Below are 19509 nucleotides of genomic sequence, written 5' to 3' on the forward strand. Positions count from 1 at the left end.
ACAAATGAGATGAGTATGTAAACAAAGTGGCATAGTATAGTATAAAGTGGCTAGTGATACATGTATTACATAAGGATACCGTCGATGATATAGAGTACAGTATATACGTATGCATATGAGATGAATAATGTAGGGTAAGTAACATTTATATAAGGTAGCATTGTTTAAAGTGGCTAGTGATATATTTACATCATTTCCCATCAATTCCCATTATTAAAGTGGCTGGAGTTGAGTCAGTGTCAGTGTGTTGGCAGCAGCCACTCAGTGTTAGTGGTGGCTGTTTAACAGTCTGATGGCCTTGAGATAGAAGCTGTTTTTCAGTCTCTCGGTCCCAGCTTTGATGCACCTGTACTGACCTCGCCTTCTGGATGATAGCGGGGTGAACAGGCAGTGGCTCGGGTGGTTGATGTCCTTGATGATTTTTATGGCCTTCCTGTGACATCGGGTGGTGTAGGTGTCCTGGAGGGCAGGTAGTTTGCCCCCGGTGAATAGAGTTCCATGCCGTCATGGATCTATGTAGTACTGTGTGCCTCCCATAGTTTGTTCTGGACTTGGGGACGGTGAAGAGACCTCTTTTGGCATGGGTGTCTGATTTGTGTGCCAGTAGTTAAAAATAGCTCTCTGTGTACATCAAAGGGCCAGCCGTGCTGCCCTGTTCTGAGCCAATTGCAATTTTCCTAAGTCCCTTTTTGTGGTACGTGACCACTTGACTAAACAGTAGTCCAGGTGTGACAAATCTAGGGCCTGCAGGACCTGCCTTTTTGATAGTGTTAAGAAGGTAGAAACTAGGGCCTGTAGGACCTGCCTTGTTGATAGTGTTAAGAAGGTAGAAACTAGGGCCTGTAGGACCTGCCTAGTTGATAGTGTTAAGAAGGTAGAAACTAGGGCCTGTAGGACCTGCCTTGTTGATAGTGTTAAGAAGGTAGAAACTAGGGCCTGTAGGACCTGCCTTGTTGATAGTGTTAAGAAGGTAGAAACTAGGGTCTGTAAGACCTGCCTTGTTGATAGTGTTAAGAAGGTAGAAACAAGGGCCTGTAAGACCTGCCTTGTTGATAGTGTTAAGAAGGTAGAAACTAGGGCCTGTAGGACCTGCCTTGTTGATAGTGTTAAGAAGGTACCGTAGCTCTTTATTATGGACATACTTCTCACCATCTTAGCTACTGTTGTATCAATACTGTCCTTCCAAAGTTGTGGAAAAATGGCTTAAGGACAACAAAGTTAAGGTATTGGAGTGGTCATCACAAGGCCTTGACCTCAATCATACAGAAAATGTGTGGGCAGAACTGAAAAAGTGTGTGCGAGCAAGGAGGCCTACAAACCTGACTCAGTTACGCAAGCTCTGTCAGGAGGAATGGGCCAAAATTCACCCAACTTATTGTGGAAAGCTTGTGGAAGGCTACCCAAAACATTTGACACAAGTTAAACAATTTAAAGGCAATGCAAATACTAGTTGAATATATGTAAACTTCGGAAAAATGTATTTGGCTAAGGAGTATGTAAAACTTCCGACTTCAACTGTATATCCCAAATGGCACCCTTATACCCTATGTAGTGCACTACTTTTGACCAGGGCCCACAGGGTAGAATTGACCCGGTAGAATTAGGAATTCCCCATGGCAGCTGTCTAGGCCCCTTACTGATGACATGCCACTGGCCTTGAGTAACGCCAGTGTGTCTATGTATGAGGATGACTCAACACTATACATGTCAGCTACTACAGCAATTGAAATGCCTGCAACATTTAACAAAGAGTTGTAGTTAGTTTCAGAGTGGGTGACAAGGAATAAATTAGTACTAAATATTTCAAAAACGAAATGCATTGTTTTTGGGAAAAATCTTTCACTAAACCCTGAAAGAAATAATGTGGAAATTGAGCAATACTAAACTGCTGGAGTAACTCTGGTTTGTAAACTGTCATGGTCAAAACATACTGTATGCTTGGGGTCATTGTCCATTTGAAAGACCCATTTGCGACCAAGCTTTAACTTCCTGACTGATGTCTTGAGATGTTGCTTCAATTTTCCATCATCATGATGCCATCTATTTTGTGAAGTGCACCAGTCCCTCCTGCAGCAAAGCGCCGCACAATATGATGCTACCACTCCAATGCTTCACGGTTGGGATGATGTTCTTCGGCTTGCAAAACTCCCCTCTTTCCTCCAAACATAACGATGGTCAATATGGCCAAACAGTTATATTTTTGTTTCACCAGACTAGGGGACATTTCTCCCAAAATTACGATCTTTGTCCCCATGTGCAGTTGCAAACCGTAGTCTGGCTTCTTTGTGGCGGTTTTGGAGCAGTGGCTTCTTCCTTGCTGAGCGGCCTGTCAGGTTATGTCGATTTAGGACTCGTTTTAATGTGGATATAGATACTTTTGTACCTTTTTCCTCCAGCATCTTCACAAGGCCCTTTGCTGTTGTTTTGGGATTGGTTTGAACTTTTCGCACCACAGTATGTTCATCTCTAGGAGACAGAACGCATCTCCTTCTTGAGCGGTATGATGGCTGCGTGGTCCCATGGTGTGTACAGATGAACGTGGTACCTTCAGGCATTTGGAAATTGCTCCCAAGGATGAACCAGACTTGTGGAGGTCTACAATTATTTTTCTGAGGTCTTGGATGATTTCTTTTGATTTTCCCATGATGTCAAGCAAAGAGGCACTGAGTTTGAAGGTAGGCCTTGAAATACATCCACAGGTACACCTCCAATTGAATCAAATTATGTCTATTAGCCTATCAGAAGCTTCTAAATTTTCCAAGCTGTTTAAAGGCACTGTTAACTTAGTGTATGTAAACTTCTGACACAGTGAAATAATCTGTCTGTAAACAATTGTTGGAAAATTACTTGTGTCATGCACAAAGTAGATGTCTTAACTGACTTGCCAAGCCTATAGTTTGTGAACAAGAAATTTGTGGAATGGATGAAAAACTTCCAACTTCAACTGTAGACTAGGACAGCCGTTGTTCATCCTGAAAGTGTAGGACTGTGATGACAATTGAATATCAGACAAGAGGCCTATTTGGATCAAACTTAATTTCTTCCACATGAATTTCATTCACATTTGTTATTACGACGCCCCCGCATTGCCCAACAATGCATCTCCTCTAGACGAACTCAATGCATATTCTGCACACTTCGATAATAACAACACCGTACCATGCATGAGGGACCTAAACGACCCAGAGGACTGGGTGATTTCGCTCTCCGAGATCAACATGGTGTTGGGCTGGACGATATTCCATGGTGCATTCTCAGAGCATGCGCATATCAGATGGCAGGCATATTCACGATAATTTTCAAACTGTCTTTGTCCTAGTCTGTAATCCCCAAGTGTTTTAAGATTACTTCCATCATTCCTGTTCCCAAGAACTCATTCTTTATTTTGTAAAACTGCCCCAAGAGATCCATAGACAACGCAATTTTAATTGCACCCACCTAGATAAGAGGAATACTTGGTGAGAATTATGTTAATTGACTACAGCTCAGCATTCAACACCATCGTCACCAAGCTTAGAATCCTGGCACTGAACTCCTCCTTCTGCAACTGGATCCTGGAATTCATGACAAGCCGATTAGGTGAGGTTAGGACAACATCTCCTCCGCCCCGCTGACACTCAACACAGGGGCCACACAGGGGTGTGTGCTTAGTCTCCTCCTGTACTCCTTGTTCACCCAAGACTGCGTGGCCACGCACAGCTCCGACACCATCATCAAATTTGCTGACAGCACAGCGGTGGTAGGCCTGATCACCGGCGACGATGAGACAGCCTACAGGGAGGAGATCAGCGACAGTGCCTTTTCCCCCTCAGGAGGCTGAAAAGGTTTGGTATGGGCCCTCAAATCCTCAAAAAGTTATACAGATGCACTATTGAGACCATTTTGACTGTCTGCATCACTGCTTGGTATGGCAACAGCACTGTCCTCGATCGCATGGCACTATGGAGGGTGATACTAACAGCCCAGTACATCACTGGGGCCGAGCTCCCTGACATCCAGGAACTATATCAGGCGGTGTGAAAGGAAAGCCTCTAGCCACCCATAGACTGTTCTCTCTGCTTCCTCACATCAAGTCTGACACCAACAGTTTCCTGAACAGATTCTATCCCCAAGCCATAAAACTGTTTAATAGCTACATGGACTATCTGAGTAGACTCTTGTACATTATTGTTTTACTGTGTCTATGCACACGCACATGACTCTACTCTCTCTCTCACTCACACACACTGACACAGAAAAACATGCACACACATTTATACTGACTCCACACACATGCACACATACAGTCATAATTTATGCTGCTGCTACTCTGTTTATCAAAAACTCAGAAAAAAGAAAAATGTCCTCTCACTGTCAACTGCGTTTATTTTCAACAAACTTAACGTGTAAATATGTGTATGAACATAACAACAGAGACATAAACTGAACAAGTTCCACAGACATGTGACTAACAGAAATTGATTAATGTGTCCCTGAACAAAGGGGGGGTCAAAATCAAAAGTAACAGTCAGTATCTGGTGTGGCCACCAGCTGCATTAAGTACTGCAGTGCATCTCCTCCTCATGGACTGCACCAGATTTGCCAGTTCTTGCTGTGAGATGTTACCCAACTCTTCCACCAAGGCACCTGCAATTTCCCGGACATTTCTGGGGGGGAATGGCCATAGCCTTCAACCCTCTGATCCAACAGGTCCCAGATGTGCTCAATGGGATTGAGATCCGGGCTCTTTGCTGGCCATGGCAGAACACTGACATTCCTGTCTTGCAGGAAATCACACACAGAACGAGCAGTATGGCTGGTGGCATTGTCATGCTGGAGGGTCATGTCAGGATAAGCCTGCAGGAAGGGTACCACATGAGGGAGGAGGATGTATTCCCTGTAACGCACAGAGTTGAGATGGCCTGCAATGACAACAAGCTCAGTCTGATGATGCTGTGACACACCACTCCAGACCATGACGGACACTCCACCTTCAAATCCACCCCGCTCCAAAGTACAGGCCTCGGTGTAACACTCATTCCTTCGACGATAAACACAAATCTGACCATCACCCCTGGTGAGACAAAACCACGACTCATCAGTGAAGAGCACTTTTTGCCAGTCCTGTCGGGTCTAGCGACGGTGTGTTTGTGCCCACAGGCGATGTTGTTGCCGGTGATGTCTGGTGAGGACCTGCCTTACAACAGTCCAGCCTCTCTAAGCCTATTGTGGACAGTCTGAGCGTTCCTGGTGTAAACTCGGGCCGTTGCTGTTGCCATCCTGTACCTGTCTCTCTAGTGTGATGTTCGGATGTACCCATCCCTGTGCAGGTGTTGTTACACATGGTTTGCCACTGCGAGGACTATCAGCTGTCCGTCCTGTCTCCCTGTAGCGCTGTCTCACAGTACAGACATTGCAATTTATTTCCACATCTGCAGTCCTCATGCCTCCGGCATGTTCACGCAGATGAGTCAGAAGAAAGGCCACTTTAGTGTCCTAAGTTTTCATAACTGTGACCTTAATTGCCTACCGTCTGTAAGCTGTTAGTGTCTTAATGACCGTTCCTGTCATGTATTGTCATGTTGTGTCTTGTTTCTGTCCTTTCCCTTCACCCTGTCTCCCTCTGCTGGTCGTTATTAGGTTACCTTTTCTCCCCCTCTTTCCCCCAGCTGTTCCTTGTCTCCTCCTAACTACCTCGTCACCCCTTTTCCCACCTGTTCCCTTTTTCCCTCTGATTAGTCCTCTATATCTCTCTCTGTTTTTGTTTCTGTCTTTGTCGGATTCTTGTTTGTGTTTCTCATGCCTGAACCAGACTATCGTCGTGTTTGCTGCAACCTTGTCCTGTCCTGTCGGAATCTGCCTGTCCATCTGAGCCTACGTGTGTGTCATCATTAAAGAAACTCTGTTTTGTTAATTCGCTTTTGGGTCCTCATTCACGCACCTGACAGAAGAATCCGACCAAGAATGGACCCAGCGACTTCGGATCCTCTCCACTCAGCCGTCGAGATCCAGGGAGCGATGCTAGGCAGACACGAGCAGGAATTGTCTGCTGCTCGACATGCCGTTGAGACCCTGGCCACCCAAGTCTCCAACCTCACAGAACAGGTTCACCATCTCCGCCTCGATCCACCGGCCACTTCCAGGGCTTTCGAATCTCCGGAGCCCAGAATCAATAACCCGCCGTGTTACTCTGGGGAGCCCACTGAATGCCGCTCGTTCCTCACCCAGTGTGATATTGTGTTTTCTCTCCAGCCCAACACTTACTCCAGGAGCACTGCTCGTGTCGCCTACGTCATATCTCTCCTTACTGGACGGGCTCGTGAGTGGGGCACGGCAATCTGGGAGGCAAGGGCTGAGTGTACTAACCAGTATCAGGACTTTAAGGAGGAGATGATACGGGTTTTTGATCGATCTGTTTTTGGGGAGGAGGCTTCCAGGGCCCTGTCTTCCCTATGTCAAGGTAATCGATCCATAACAGACTACTCTATTGAGTTTCGCACTCTTGCTGCCTCCAGTGGCTGGAACGAGCCGGCTTTGCTCGCTCGTTTTCTGGAGGGTCTCCGCGCAGAGGTAAAGGATGAGATTCTCTCCCGGGAGGTTCCTTCCAGCGTGGATTCCTTGATTGAACTCGCTATTCGCATTGAGCGACGGGTTGATCTTCGTCACCGAGCTCGTGGAAAGGAGCTCGCGTTCTCCGTTGCCCCCCTCTCCGCATCACTACCATCTTCCTCTGCCGGCTCGGGTGCTGAGCCTATGCAGCTGGGAGGTATCCGCATCTCGACTAAGGAGAGGGAACGGAGAATCACCAACCGCCTCTGTCTCTATTGCGGTTCTGCTGGTCATTTTGTCACTTCATGTCCAGTAAAAGCCAGAGCTCATCAGTAAGCGGAGGGCTACTGGTGAGCGCTACTACTCCTGTCTCTCCTTCAAGATCCTGCACTACCTTGTCGGTCCATCTACGCTGGACCGGTTCGTCAGCTTCCTGCAGTGCCTTAATAGACTCTGGGGCGGAGGGCTGTTTTATGGACGAGACCTGGGCTCGGGAACATGACATTCCTCTCAGACAGTTAAGGGAGTCCACGGCCTTGTTCGCCCTGGATGGTAGTCCTCTCCCCAGGATTCAGCGTGAGACGCTACCTTTAACCCTCACTGTTTCTGGTAATCATAGCGAAACCATTTCTTTTTTAATTTTTCGTTCACCTTTTACACCTGTTGTTTTGGGCCATCCCTGGCTAGTTTGTCATAATCCTTCCATTAATTGGTCTAGTAATTCTATCCTCTCCTGGAACGTCTCTTGTCATGTGAAATGTTTAATGTCTGCTATCCCTCCTGTTTCCTCTGTCTCTTCTTCACAGGAGGAGCCTGGTGATTTGACAGGGGTGCCGGAGGAATATCACGATCTGCGCACGGTATTCAGTCGGTCCAGGGCCACCTCTCTTCCTCCACACCGGTCGTATGATTGTAGTATTGATCTCCTTCCGGGAACCACTCCCCCCCGGGGTAGACTATACTCTCTGTCGGCTCCCGAACGTAAGGCTCTCGAAGATTATTTGTCTGTAGCTCTTGCCGCCGGTACCATAGTCCCCTCCTCCTCTCCCGCCGGAGCGGGGTTTTTTTTTGTTAAGAAGAAGGACGGGTCCCTGCGCCCCTGCATAGATTATCGAGGGCTGAATGACATAACAGTGAAGAATCGTTATCCGCTTCCTCTTATGTCTTCAGCCTTCGAGATCCTGCAGGGAGCCAGGTTTTTCACTAAGTTGGACCTTCGTAACGCTTACCATCTCGTGCGCATCAGGGAGGGGGACGAGTGGAAGACGGCGTTTAACACTCCGTTAGGGCACTTTGAATACCGGGTTCTTCCTTTCGGCCTCGCTAACGCTCCAGCTGTCTTTCAGGCATTAGTCAATGATGTCCTGAGAGACATGCTGAACATCTTTGTTTTCGTTTACCTTGACGATATCCTGATTTTTTCACCGTCACTCCAGATTCATGTTCAGCACGTTCGACGTGTCCTCCAGCGCCTTTTAGAGAATTGTCTTTTTGTGAAGGCTGAGAAGTGCACTTTTCATGCCTCCTCCGTCACATTTCTCGGTTCTGTTATTTCCGCTGAAGGCATTAAGATGGATCCCGCTAAGGTCCAAGCTGTCATTGATTGGCCCGTCCCTAAGTCACGCGTCGAGTTGCAGCGCTTTCTCGGCTTCGCGAATTTCTATCGTCGTTTCATCCGTAATTTCGGTCAGGTGGCAGCCCCCCTCACAGCCCTTACTTCTGTCAAGACGTGCTTTAAGTGGTCCGTTTCCGCCCAGGGAGCTTTTGATCTCCTCAAGAATCGTTTTACATCCGCACCTATCCTTGTTACACCTGACGTCTCTAGACAGTTCATTGTCGAGGTTGACGCGTCAGAGGTGGGCGTGGGAGCCATTCTTTCTCAGCGCTCCTTCTCTGACGACAAGGTCCACCCTTGCGCGTATTTTTCTCAAACTCCGTCGCCGCGCGCTTGTCCCAGGAACCTTCTTTTCGTTCCCGTTCCTACTCGTCTGGCCGTTCTTCAGTGGGCTCACTCTGCCAAGTTAGCCGGCCACCCTGGCGTTCGGGGTACGCTTGCTTCCATTCGCCAGCGCTTTTGGTGGCCCACCCGGGAGCATGACACGCGTCGCTTCGTGGCTGCTTGTTCGGTCTGCGCGCAGACTAAGTCCGGTAACTCCCCTCCTGCCGGCCGTCTCAGGCCGCTTCCCATTCCCTCTCGACCGTGGTCTCACATCGCCTTAGATTTTGTCACCGGACTGCCTTCGTCAGCGGGGAAGACTGTTATTCTTACGGTTGTCGACAGGTTCTCTAAGGCGGCTCATTTTATTCCCCTTGCTAAGCTTCCTTCTGCTAAAGAGACGGCACAAATCATCATCGAGAATGTTTTCAGAATTCATGGCCTTCCGTCAGACGTCGTTTCGGACAGAGGTCCGCAATTCACGTCTCAATTTTGGAGGGAGTTTTGCCGTTTGATTGGGGCTTCCGTCAGTCTCTCTTCCGGCTTTCACCCCCAGTCTAACGGTCAAGCAGAACGGGCCAATCAGACTATTGGTCGCATCTTACGCAGTCTTTCTTTTCGCAACCCTGCGTCTTGGTCAGAATAGCTCCCCTGGGCAGAATACGCCCACAACTCGCTTCCTTCGTCTGCGACCGGGCTATCTCCTTTTCAGAGTAGCCTCGGGTACCAGCCTCCGCTGTTCTCATCTCAGTTCGCCGAGTCCAGCGTCCCCTCCGCTCAGGCTTTTGTCCAACGTTGCGAGCGCACCTGGAAGAGGGTCAGGTCTGCACTTTGCCGTTATAGGGCGCAGACTGTGAGGGCTGCTAATAAGCGTAGAACTAAGAGTCCTAGATATTGTCGCGGTCAGAGAGTTTGGCTCTCCACTCAGAACCTTCCCCTTAAGACCGCTTCTCGCAAGTTGACCCCGCGGTTCATTGGTCCGTTCCGTATTTCTCAGATCATTAATCCTGTCGCAGTTCGACTTCTTCTTCCGCGATATCTTCGTCGCGTCCACCCGGTCTTCCATGTCTCCTGTGTCAAGCCCGTTCTTCGCGCCCCCGCTCGTCTTCCCCCCCCCCCCCCCCCCATCCTTGTCGAGGGCGCACCCATCTACAGGGTCCGTAGGATTTTGGACATGCGTCCTCGGGGCCGTGGTCATCAGTACCTAGTAGATTGGGAGGGGTACGGTCCTGAGGAGAGGAGTTGGGTTCCCTCTCGGGACGTGCTGGACCGTGCGCTGATCGATGATTTCCTCCGTTGCCGCCAGGTTTCCTCCTCGAGTGCGCCAGGAGGCGCTCGGTGAGTGGGGGGGGTACTGTCATGTATTGTCATGTTGTGTCTTGTTTCTGTCCTTTCCCTTCACCCTGTCTCCCTCTGCTGGTCGTTATTAGGTTACCTTTTCTCCCCCTCTTTCCCCCAGCTGTTCCTTGTCTCCTCCTAACTACCTCGTCACCCCTTTTCCCACCTGTTCCCTTTTTCCCTCTGATTAGTCCTCTATATCTCTCTCTGTTTTTGTTTCTGTCTTTGTCGGATTCTTGTTTGTGTTTCTCATGCCTGAACCAGACTATCGTCGTGTTTGCTGCAACCTTGTCCTGTCCTGTCGGAATCTGCCTGTCCATCTGAGCCTACGTGTGTTTCATCATTAAAGAAACTCTGTTTTGTTAATTCGCTTTTGGGTCCTCATTCACGCACCTGACAGTTCCACAGGTGCATGTTCATTATTTGTTTATGGTTCATGGAACAAGCATGTGAAACAGTGTTTAAACCCTTTACAATGAAGATATGTGAAGTTATTTGGATTTTAACGAATTATCTTTGAATGACAGGGTCCTGATAAAGGGACATTTATTTTTTTGCTGAATTTATATCCTGATGCTTAGTCACCGTACCCTTATACTGTACAAACAGTTCCTTCAGAAAGTATTCAAACCCCTTGACTTATTCCACATTCTGTTGTGTTAAAGGCTGAATTCAAAATGGATTAAATATGTTTTTCTCTCACCCATCTACACACAATACCCCATAATGACAAAGTGAAAACATGTTTTTAGAAATGCTTGCAATTGTATTGAAAATGAAATACATAAATATCTCATTTATATAGAAATACATGTTAAAGTTACCTCTTTCAGGGTAACTCTGTATGAGCTTTGCAAACCTGGATTGTACAATATTTGCCCATGATTATTTTCAGAACTCTTCAAGGTCTGTCAAATTGGTTGTTGATCATTGCTAGACAACCATTTTCAAGCCATGCCATAGATTTTTAATTTAAATCAAAACTGTAATTCGGTCACTCAGGAACATTCACTGTCTTCTTGGTAAGCAACTCAATTTAGGTTATTGTCCTGCTGAAATGTGAATTAATATCCCAGTGTCTGGTGGAAAGCAGACAAACAGGTTATCCGATAGGATTTTGCCTGTGCTTAGCGCCATTCAGTTGTTTTTTATCCTGAAAAACTCCCCAGTTTACAAGAGTATAAGCATATACCCATACCATTATGCAGCCACCACTATGCTTGAAAATATGGAGTGGTACTCAGTAATGTGTTGTATTGGATTTGTCCCAAAAATTACAATTTGTAGGTCAGTGACCAAAAAATCTGAATTTAATCCATTCTAAATACAGGCTGTACCTATGGTTGCACATTTTGGGGAATATTCAGAGGTGGAAACTTCCCGTGGGAATTAACGGGAATATATGGGAATTAATGGAAATATATGCAAATTAATATTAATACCATTTAAATGTAGCTGTTTTTTTTTTGCATTGGATATCTTTACCATATCATATGGAGACAGAAACCTGTTACCTTATCATAAGTAGACATAATTGCAAATGAATAAAACAAACAATTTAGTTACAAATCAAACTTTAATTAAATGAGAAGACTCTTCACATGGGATGATTTCACTGAACAACAAAAGAAAGGGAATATTGAATGATCCCCAATGATCCATCGCATCTCCCAAAAACGTTTTCAACATACATCTGTAAAATTATGTGTGTTTCCAAACAAGGACCAGTTGCGCTCTGAGGCGGGATGATTTTGGTGGGATTTGGGGAATGGTGGAGGCAACAAGGGCAAGAGCCTCAGATCGACAAAGTCCCTTCCACCAGGTGGCTGATCAGATATCTTGGCACAGCTGCCATATTGCATCTCCATCCCAAAGCCCTTGCTTGGAAGCGTACATCGCCAGACTGCTCACAACCTTGCCCTTATCCAGGCAAAGGTGGCGAGACACGATAGTGATGACACCATAGGCCTTGTTGATCTCTGCTCCAGATAGGATGCTCTTGCCAGCATACTTGGGGTCCAAAATGTACGCTGCGGCATGTATGGGCTTCAGGCAGAAGTCTTCATGCTTTTTGATGTATTTCAGAACTGCGGGTTCCTCTGCTTGGAGCAGCGGTGAAGTGGGCAAGGCAGTACGGATTTCTTACATCTGCAAGCAGGGTCTGAACATCAGACAGGATGGCATTGTCTCCCTCAATCCGTGCAATGGCTACTGCTATAGGTTTCAGGAGTTTCAGGCTGCTTACCACTCTCTCCCGAAATACATCATCATCAATGATCTTGATGGGGCTGTCCATATCGGCAGACTGTGATATGGCCATTTCTTGGAGAGACTCATTCCCCTCCATGAAACTGTCAAACATGATGACAACACCACCCCAACGAGTGTTGCTGGGCAGCTTCAATGTTATGCTCTTATTCTTCTCACTTTGCTTGGTGAGGTAGATTTCTGCTATGACTTGATGACCCTTCACATACCGAACCATTTCCTTGGCTCTCTTGTAGAGTGTATCCATTGTTTTCAGTGCCATGATGTCCTTGAGGAGTAGATCCAATGCATGAGCAGCACAGCCAATGGGTGTGATGTGAGGGTAGGACTCCTCCACTTTAGACCAAGCAGCCTTCATGTTTGCAGCATTGTCTGTCACCAGTGCAAATACCTTCTCTGGTCCAAGGTCATTGATGACTGCCTTCAGCTCATCTGCAATGTAGAGACTGGTGTGTCTGTTGTCCCTTGTGTCTGTGCTCTTGTAGAATACTGGTTGAGGGATGGAGATGATGTGGTTAATTATTCCTTGCCCACGAATATTCGACCACCCATCAGAGATGATTGCAATACAGTCTGCTTTCTCTACGATTTGCTTGACCTTCACTTGAACTCTGTTGAACTCCAGCAAATGAGTAAATAAAACATGTCTCTGGTTGGAGGGGTGTATGCTGGGTGAAGAACACTCAGAAATCTCTTCCATTACACATTGCATGTGAGCATCAGAGGTGAACCATTTCTCTGACTACGTTCGTCCATTGAGTAAAAAAAAGCTGATTCCAGGAGGACCATGAGCTGTTACTATCGATAAGGTGTCTGATTCATCATTTTCAACTCGAATAGAAGCAGAGGGACTTTTGTCATCTGGCACTTGGCCAGATTATTCTGCATCTTTGTTTCATTCTTCACATATGATTCGGCACGGTATTTGCAAATGTACACAGCTTTTCCTTTTACATTAGTTGCAGTAAAATATCTCCACACATCAGATAGTGCCCGTGGCATTTTCCTGTAAAGATTCGAATTTGTTTTGTAAAAAACAAACAAATACAACTCCATGTACAGATAAATAGTTAAGCAGTTAGATTAAACAACCCCTTTGTAAGATCTTTTTTTTTTAAACGAAACATGTATGGAAACAGGTGAATTCACACTCCTCAGTTAGCAGGCTCAAGCAAGCTAAAACCCACATGGTAGCAAAAACTAACTAGCATAAATGGTTAATAAGTTAAAAATGATTTAAACACTTTGTTGTAGGCAACTATTATCTTGTTAACAAAAAAAATCATGTATGTCATATAAAATATATTCACCCCACCCAGTGTTGTAGTCCTTGGCTCAGACAGTTTAGTAGTGTGGGATCAATAGCATCTCATTAGTGTGCAAGATCTTGAGAATCAGCTGTACATGTGATGGAAGAATGCACTGTGCATGCAGAGGGTTGCAATTCCATTGAATTGGCGATAGTTTAACCAAAATATGCCACAAGACCTAGAATTGCCATATGTGAATCCCACAAAAAAAGATTCACTGTTATAAGCTAACTTTTTGAACAAATTTAAGCAAAATTACCAATTTCCCATGGAACATTTCCGGAAAAATTGCAACCCTGTAACAAAACAAAATGTGAAAAAAGTCAATGGGTGTGAGTACTTTATCTAATTCTATCATTCCGGGATGCCTGCACATTGTAAATATGGTATTGGAACTGAACTACTCTTACTTTCTCATGTACTTATTTCTTAATTTTATTTCTCGTTTTTGCTCTACCTTATCTTATTTTTTAATGTTACATTGATATTGGTTACTGCATTGTTGTGTTGGGAGCGTGCAAGATTGGCATTTCAGTATTATTCTGCATTTAACATCAAAACTTCAAACTATCACTCACAATTTACGCCATTAAACAAGGACATATTTTGGAGAACTGCAGAATTTCATTGCCTAAACTCTAATATAAACAATAATAATAAATGGTAAGATTTTGAACATTGTGCCTTCTGCTCATATCCAGAAAAACAGTTATACAAATAGAGTTTTGATTAACCAACCACCCTAATATCACCAGGTTATGTCACGGTATGAGTAGAACATTGTTGCGTGTGTATCAATTACAAATTTGACACTAAAGGGAAGAAAATTATTTCCTTATAGTTTTGGACCATGTCTCTGTGTGAATCTTAAATGCTCTGGGCCCTGCATTTGTCAAATGATTTTAAGTGGAAGTGACAGCATTTTAGCAACATTTCATCTTATTAGAACCTGTTTAGATACACCCCCAGGAAGAATATGACTCTTTTATTAAATTTTTTTTGTCAAGCGTACACTATAAATTTGTCATGACTCTCCTGTGAGGATTCGAAGATCCGGTTACAATGGATCATCGTTTACCAGATCCCTTTCACCCACAGAGGGGAGGAGGGATTGATGTGGGGTGTTTTGTGACACCTCACGCCCGGTCATAAATTGTATGCAGCAGAGGACTTTTTCTGCTCTTTAGTAGTGGTGATTGGATTGTCTCTTAGTTACAGAGACATTTTGCTGCCCCAAAAGTGAAAACTGGGACAATATTTCTAGCATCCGGATGTGGGGAATGATCTATGGAAAAGTAATGTTGATTTTGTGATGGTATAAAATATTGTAACTTGAACAGCATACACACTGTATATGTCAGGTTTTTATCCTTTATGTTGTGTAGGAAATGTCAAAGATGAGGAGAATACTTATCTTAAAACTTCTTGACGCTACCAATCCCTATAGCGGGATATTTTCCATCTGCAACTGCTGAATAGCATAGCGCAACAGTCAAATAATATTACTAGAAAATATTCATATTCATGAAATCACAAGTGCAATATTTTGAAACACAGCCTTTTGTTAATCACCCTGTCGTCTTAGATTTTGAAATTATGCTTTACAGCGAAAGCAATCCTAGCATAACATTATGTACACTTAGCATCAGGAAGCTTGGTCACAAAAATCAGAAAAGCAATCAAATTAATTATTTTCACTCACGAGACTCCCAGTTACACAGCAAATGTTCCTTTTGTTCCATAAAGATTATTTTTATATCCAAAATACCGACGCTTGTTTGTCGCGTTATGTTCAGAAATCCACAGGAAAGAGCGGTCACGACAGCGCAGACGGAAATTCCAAATAGTCTTCCTAATGTCCACAGAAACATGTCAAAAGTTTTTTATAATCATTCCTCGGGTAGTTTTTAAAATATATATTTGATAATATATCAACCGAGTGTGTAGCTTGTTCCATAACAGCGGGAGGAGCAATGGCCGGTTTACTCAATTGCGCACCAACTCACTCTGAGAGCCCCCACCTCTCCACTTACGCAATGTGATCCTTCACGCTAATTTTTCAAAATAAAAGCCTGAAACTATGTCTAAAGACTGTTGACACCTTAGGGAAGCCACAGAAAAAGGAATCTGGTTGATATCCCTTTAAATAGAGGATAGGCACGCATAGGAACACAGACATTTCAAAATAAGAGGCTCTTCCTAATTGGATAATCGTCAGGCTTTCACCTGCAATATCAGTTCTGTTATACCCACAGACAACATTTTTACAGTTTTGGAAACTTTAGAGTGTTTTCTATACTAATCTGTCAATTATATGCATATTCTAGCATCTGGTCATGAGAAATAGGCCGTATACTTTGGGAACGTTATTTTTCCAAACATAAAAATAGTGCCCCCTAGCTAAGATAGAAAACTAAAAGCACGTTTTGATGATACTTTCCCCAGTAAGTAGCCATGCCCGAGGGACCGCAGATAGCGTGTCAGCATAATGGAAACATCCCTTTTTACCAGAGTATATAAAGGATGAGTTGAGAATGAACATATCAGACCAGAAGGACTCAAGCTGCAGCTTAGATCTCGATTGGTTATGACCCTGAAAATCAACACGAGGTGAGGATGACAAAGTAGCCTCTCTAACAATCGATGTCACGGCTGAGTAGCTATTCTAAGTACAGTATCTAAAAAAGTACATAGGACCATCTTGTTACTCTCTTTAAATTGTCATTGACTGCTCTCATCACCCTACTGGGGATCATCAACATGGCTGATTAGATGTCTTCAGAGGACCACTCTTCCAGAATGGGTGAAAGTAAACACCATCCTGTTAGTCCTTCTTAAGACAACAGGACAAGGCATTGAAGCCATGGACAACTAAGAAGAAGGACATTGTGACCTCTTGTGGACAATTTGAGAGAAGGCCCAACGGCCCTTTTCACGAAGGCCTGGTTCCAACAGAGATACACGACATTCAAACTCGTAAATACATTCATTATTTCTTTACCACAGGCCAAAGTATTAGGATTACTGTGAGCATAGTGAGCAAGTGTTGTCTCTCTTTCTCCCTTTACCCCTCTCTACTCATCCCTCTTTTGATAATTATTATTATTTTTTAAAATTTTACCCCTTTTTCTCCCCAATTTCGTGGTATCCAATTGTTGTAGTAGCTACTATCTTGTCTCATTGCTACAACTCCCATACGGGCTCGGGAGAGACAAAGGTTGAATGTCATGCGTCCTCCGATACACAACCCAACCAGCCGTACTGCTTCTTAACACAGCGCTCATCCAACCAGGAAGCCAGCCGCACCAATGTGTCGGAGGCTACACCGTGCACCTGGCAACCTTGGCTAGCGCGCACTGCGCCTGGCCCGCCACAGGAGTTGCTGGTGCGCAATGAGACAAGGAGATCCCTACCGACCAATCCCTCCCTAACCCGGACGACGCTAGGCCAATTGTGCGTCGCCCCACGGACCTCCCGGTCGCGGCCGGTTACGACAGAGCCTGGGCGCGAACCCAGGGACTCTGATGGCACAGCTGGTGCTGCAGTACAGCACCCTTAACTACTGCACCACCCGGGAGGCCCCTCTTTTGATAATTAAGCAGTCATGTTGTCGTTAGTGCACAAGGGACCTGTTTCCATCATATTAAGTTTCTAATCAATAACCTATACCATGTGTGTGTGTATCCTGTGTTATCAATTAGTTAGTAAATAAACAAATTATCAATAAAGTTTGGGTTTGTGCAGATGCAAGGGGTATGAGACTGATATGAGGTAATCAGTAATAAATTACTGTTATCAATATATATCTTATCTATCATCTAGAGTTTAATTCGGAAGATGGTAACTTGTTAACCAATGTATTCCGTGGTGCCACAAATCCTAATGAGTTAATTGTTACATGATTCATTTAATCAAGTAACAATTAAACATAGTTAGTTGATTCGATATGTCACAGTCATCAGATTAATGAAAGTCATGTCACAACAAATTCATAGAATTTTTGGGAATGAAGTACAGTAATTTGTGAAAATTATATGGAAATATAGAGTGGGAAAGCGGTCGTGGATTTGGCCAATTAAAAGACACTGCAGTAAGGAAAAAGGAAACCGCACACTGCTCTTGATAGTATCACTGATATTTAATAAGCTTATGTACTGTATCGGCCTTCGTCAGCTTATGCAAATATCTTGAAATTTGCACCCTTATGTAGACCTAGCCCTTCCCACATCCGTTCTACACATCGAATGGGGTTGAAGGCAAAGGGAAAAACAAATAAGTGCTATCAAATATATCAATATGCATTTCATAAATATTACAAAAGTGTATGAATAAGAGGTATGAAACACGTCTGTAAAATCACAATGAGAACATAGCAAGTTTACATTAGTCATTGGGTACATCATACGAAAAACAGAGAAATCTTAAATAGGCACAATTCATAATTCCTCATCTTAAATTCACTATTGATCGTGACACTCAACGTGTTCATTACCTTGATATGTGGATTGAGAAATCAAATGGAACCCTGTTTACAACTCTGTATAGAAAAGAAATGGACAGAAATACTCTATTGCAGGGGGACAGCTTCCATCCTGAGCCATTAAAAAGGGGACTTCCAAGAAGCCAGTTTTTCAGACTGCGCCGTATATGCCACTCCACAGATGATTATCTAGAAAAAGCAGCGGAGATGCGCATTAGGTTTCTAAGAAGAGGCTATTCGCCACAATGTGTGGATGAAGCTCTTAATTTGGCATTGGAAAAAAAACGAGATGAACTGTTATAAAAAAGACCCGCTAAAGAACACTCCGTAATGTTCACAACTACATATACGTTGAACTCGTGAAAAGTGGGAGGTGTGGTCAAGAAACACTGGCATATTCTATCATCGGACCCAGTTTTGCCGGCTGAATTTAAAAATCCACCACTTATTGTGTATAGGAGAGGTCGCAATTTACGCGATAAATTGGTTCATGCCAACTGCCAGCCACAAAAGACAATCAGCCAGGCCCTTTTACGCCTTCTACCAAATGGGAGCTATAAATGCAGAGGATGCGCACAGTGCAACAATATGATGAAGTGTGAATGTTTCTGCCACCCACACACAGGAAAATTGTTCCAAATAAATGACATCATTACGTGTTCCACCACCCATGTTATCTACATGATTAAATGTCCATGTGGGCTGTGCTATGTCGGTAAAACCTCTCGTTCTCTCAAACAAAGAGCACAAAAGTTCAATCAGGAGAAACGACAGGGATTATCTAGTCGCAGTACATTTCGATGACCTGAAGCATAACATTTCTACCTTTAGATTTTGTGGCAGAGAGAAAGCTAAGATATCAGACAGGGGAGGTGATATTAATAATATTCTGAGTAAAAGGGAATGTTTTTGGATTTTCACCGTCCAGACATTATTTCCTAAAGGGCTTAATGATGAAATGCCTATGTACAGTGAGGCAAAAAAGTATTTAGTCAGCCACCAATTGTGCAAGTTCTCCCACTTAAAAAGATGAGGCCTGTAATTTTCATCATAGGTACACTTCAACTATGACAGACAAAATTAGAAAAAAAATTCCAGAAAATCACATTGTAGGATTTTTAATCAATTTATTTGCAAATTATGGTGGAAAATAAGTATTTGGTCACCTACAATCAAGCAAGATTCTGGCTCTCACAGACCTGTAACTTCTTCTTTAAGACGCTCCTCTGTCCTCCACTCGTTACCTGTATTAATGGCACCTGTTTGAACTTGTTATCAGTATAAAAGACACCTGTCCACAACCTCAAACAGTCACACAAACTCCAGTATGGCCAAGACCAAAGAGCTGTCAAAGAACGCCAGAAACAAAATTGTAGACCTGCACCAGGCTGGGAAGACTGAATCTGCAATAGGTAAGTAGCTTGGTTTTAAGAAATCAACTGTGGGAGCAATTATTAGGAAATGGAAGACATACAAGTTAATCTCCCTCGATCTGGGGCACCACGCAAGATCTCACCCGTGGGGTCAAAATGATCACAAGAACGGTGAGCAAAAATCCCAGAAACACACGGGGGGACCTAGTGAATGACCTGCAGAGAGCTGGGACCAAAGTAACAAAGCCTACCATCAGTAACACACTATGCCGCCAA

At 44.3% G+C, this 19509-nt stretch overlaps 1 protein-coding gene across 2 annotated transcripts in view; it reads left to right on the plus strand.

The window, feature by feature from the left end:
• Nucleotides 1-19509, plus strand: part of adcy8 (adenylate cyclase 8 (brain)) — a 285380-nt gene that overhangs the window by 161498 nt on the left and 104373 nt on the right. The gene's annotated exons all lie outside the window — the stretch shown is intronic.

The sequence above is a fragment of the Oncorhynchus mykiss genome, chromosome 8 (genome assembly GCF_013265735.2).
Source record: "Oncorhynchus mykiss isolate Arlee chromosome 8, USDA_OmykA_1.1, whole genome shotgun sequence".
Lineage (NCBI taxonomy): Eukaryota > Metazoa > Chordata > Actinopteri > Salmoniformes > Salmonidae > Oncorhynchus > Oncorhynchus mykiss.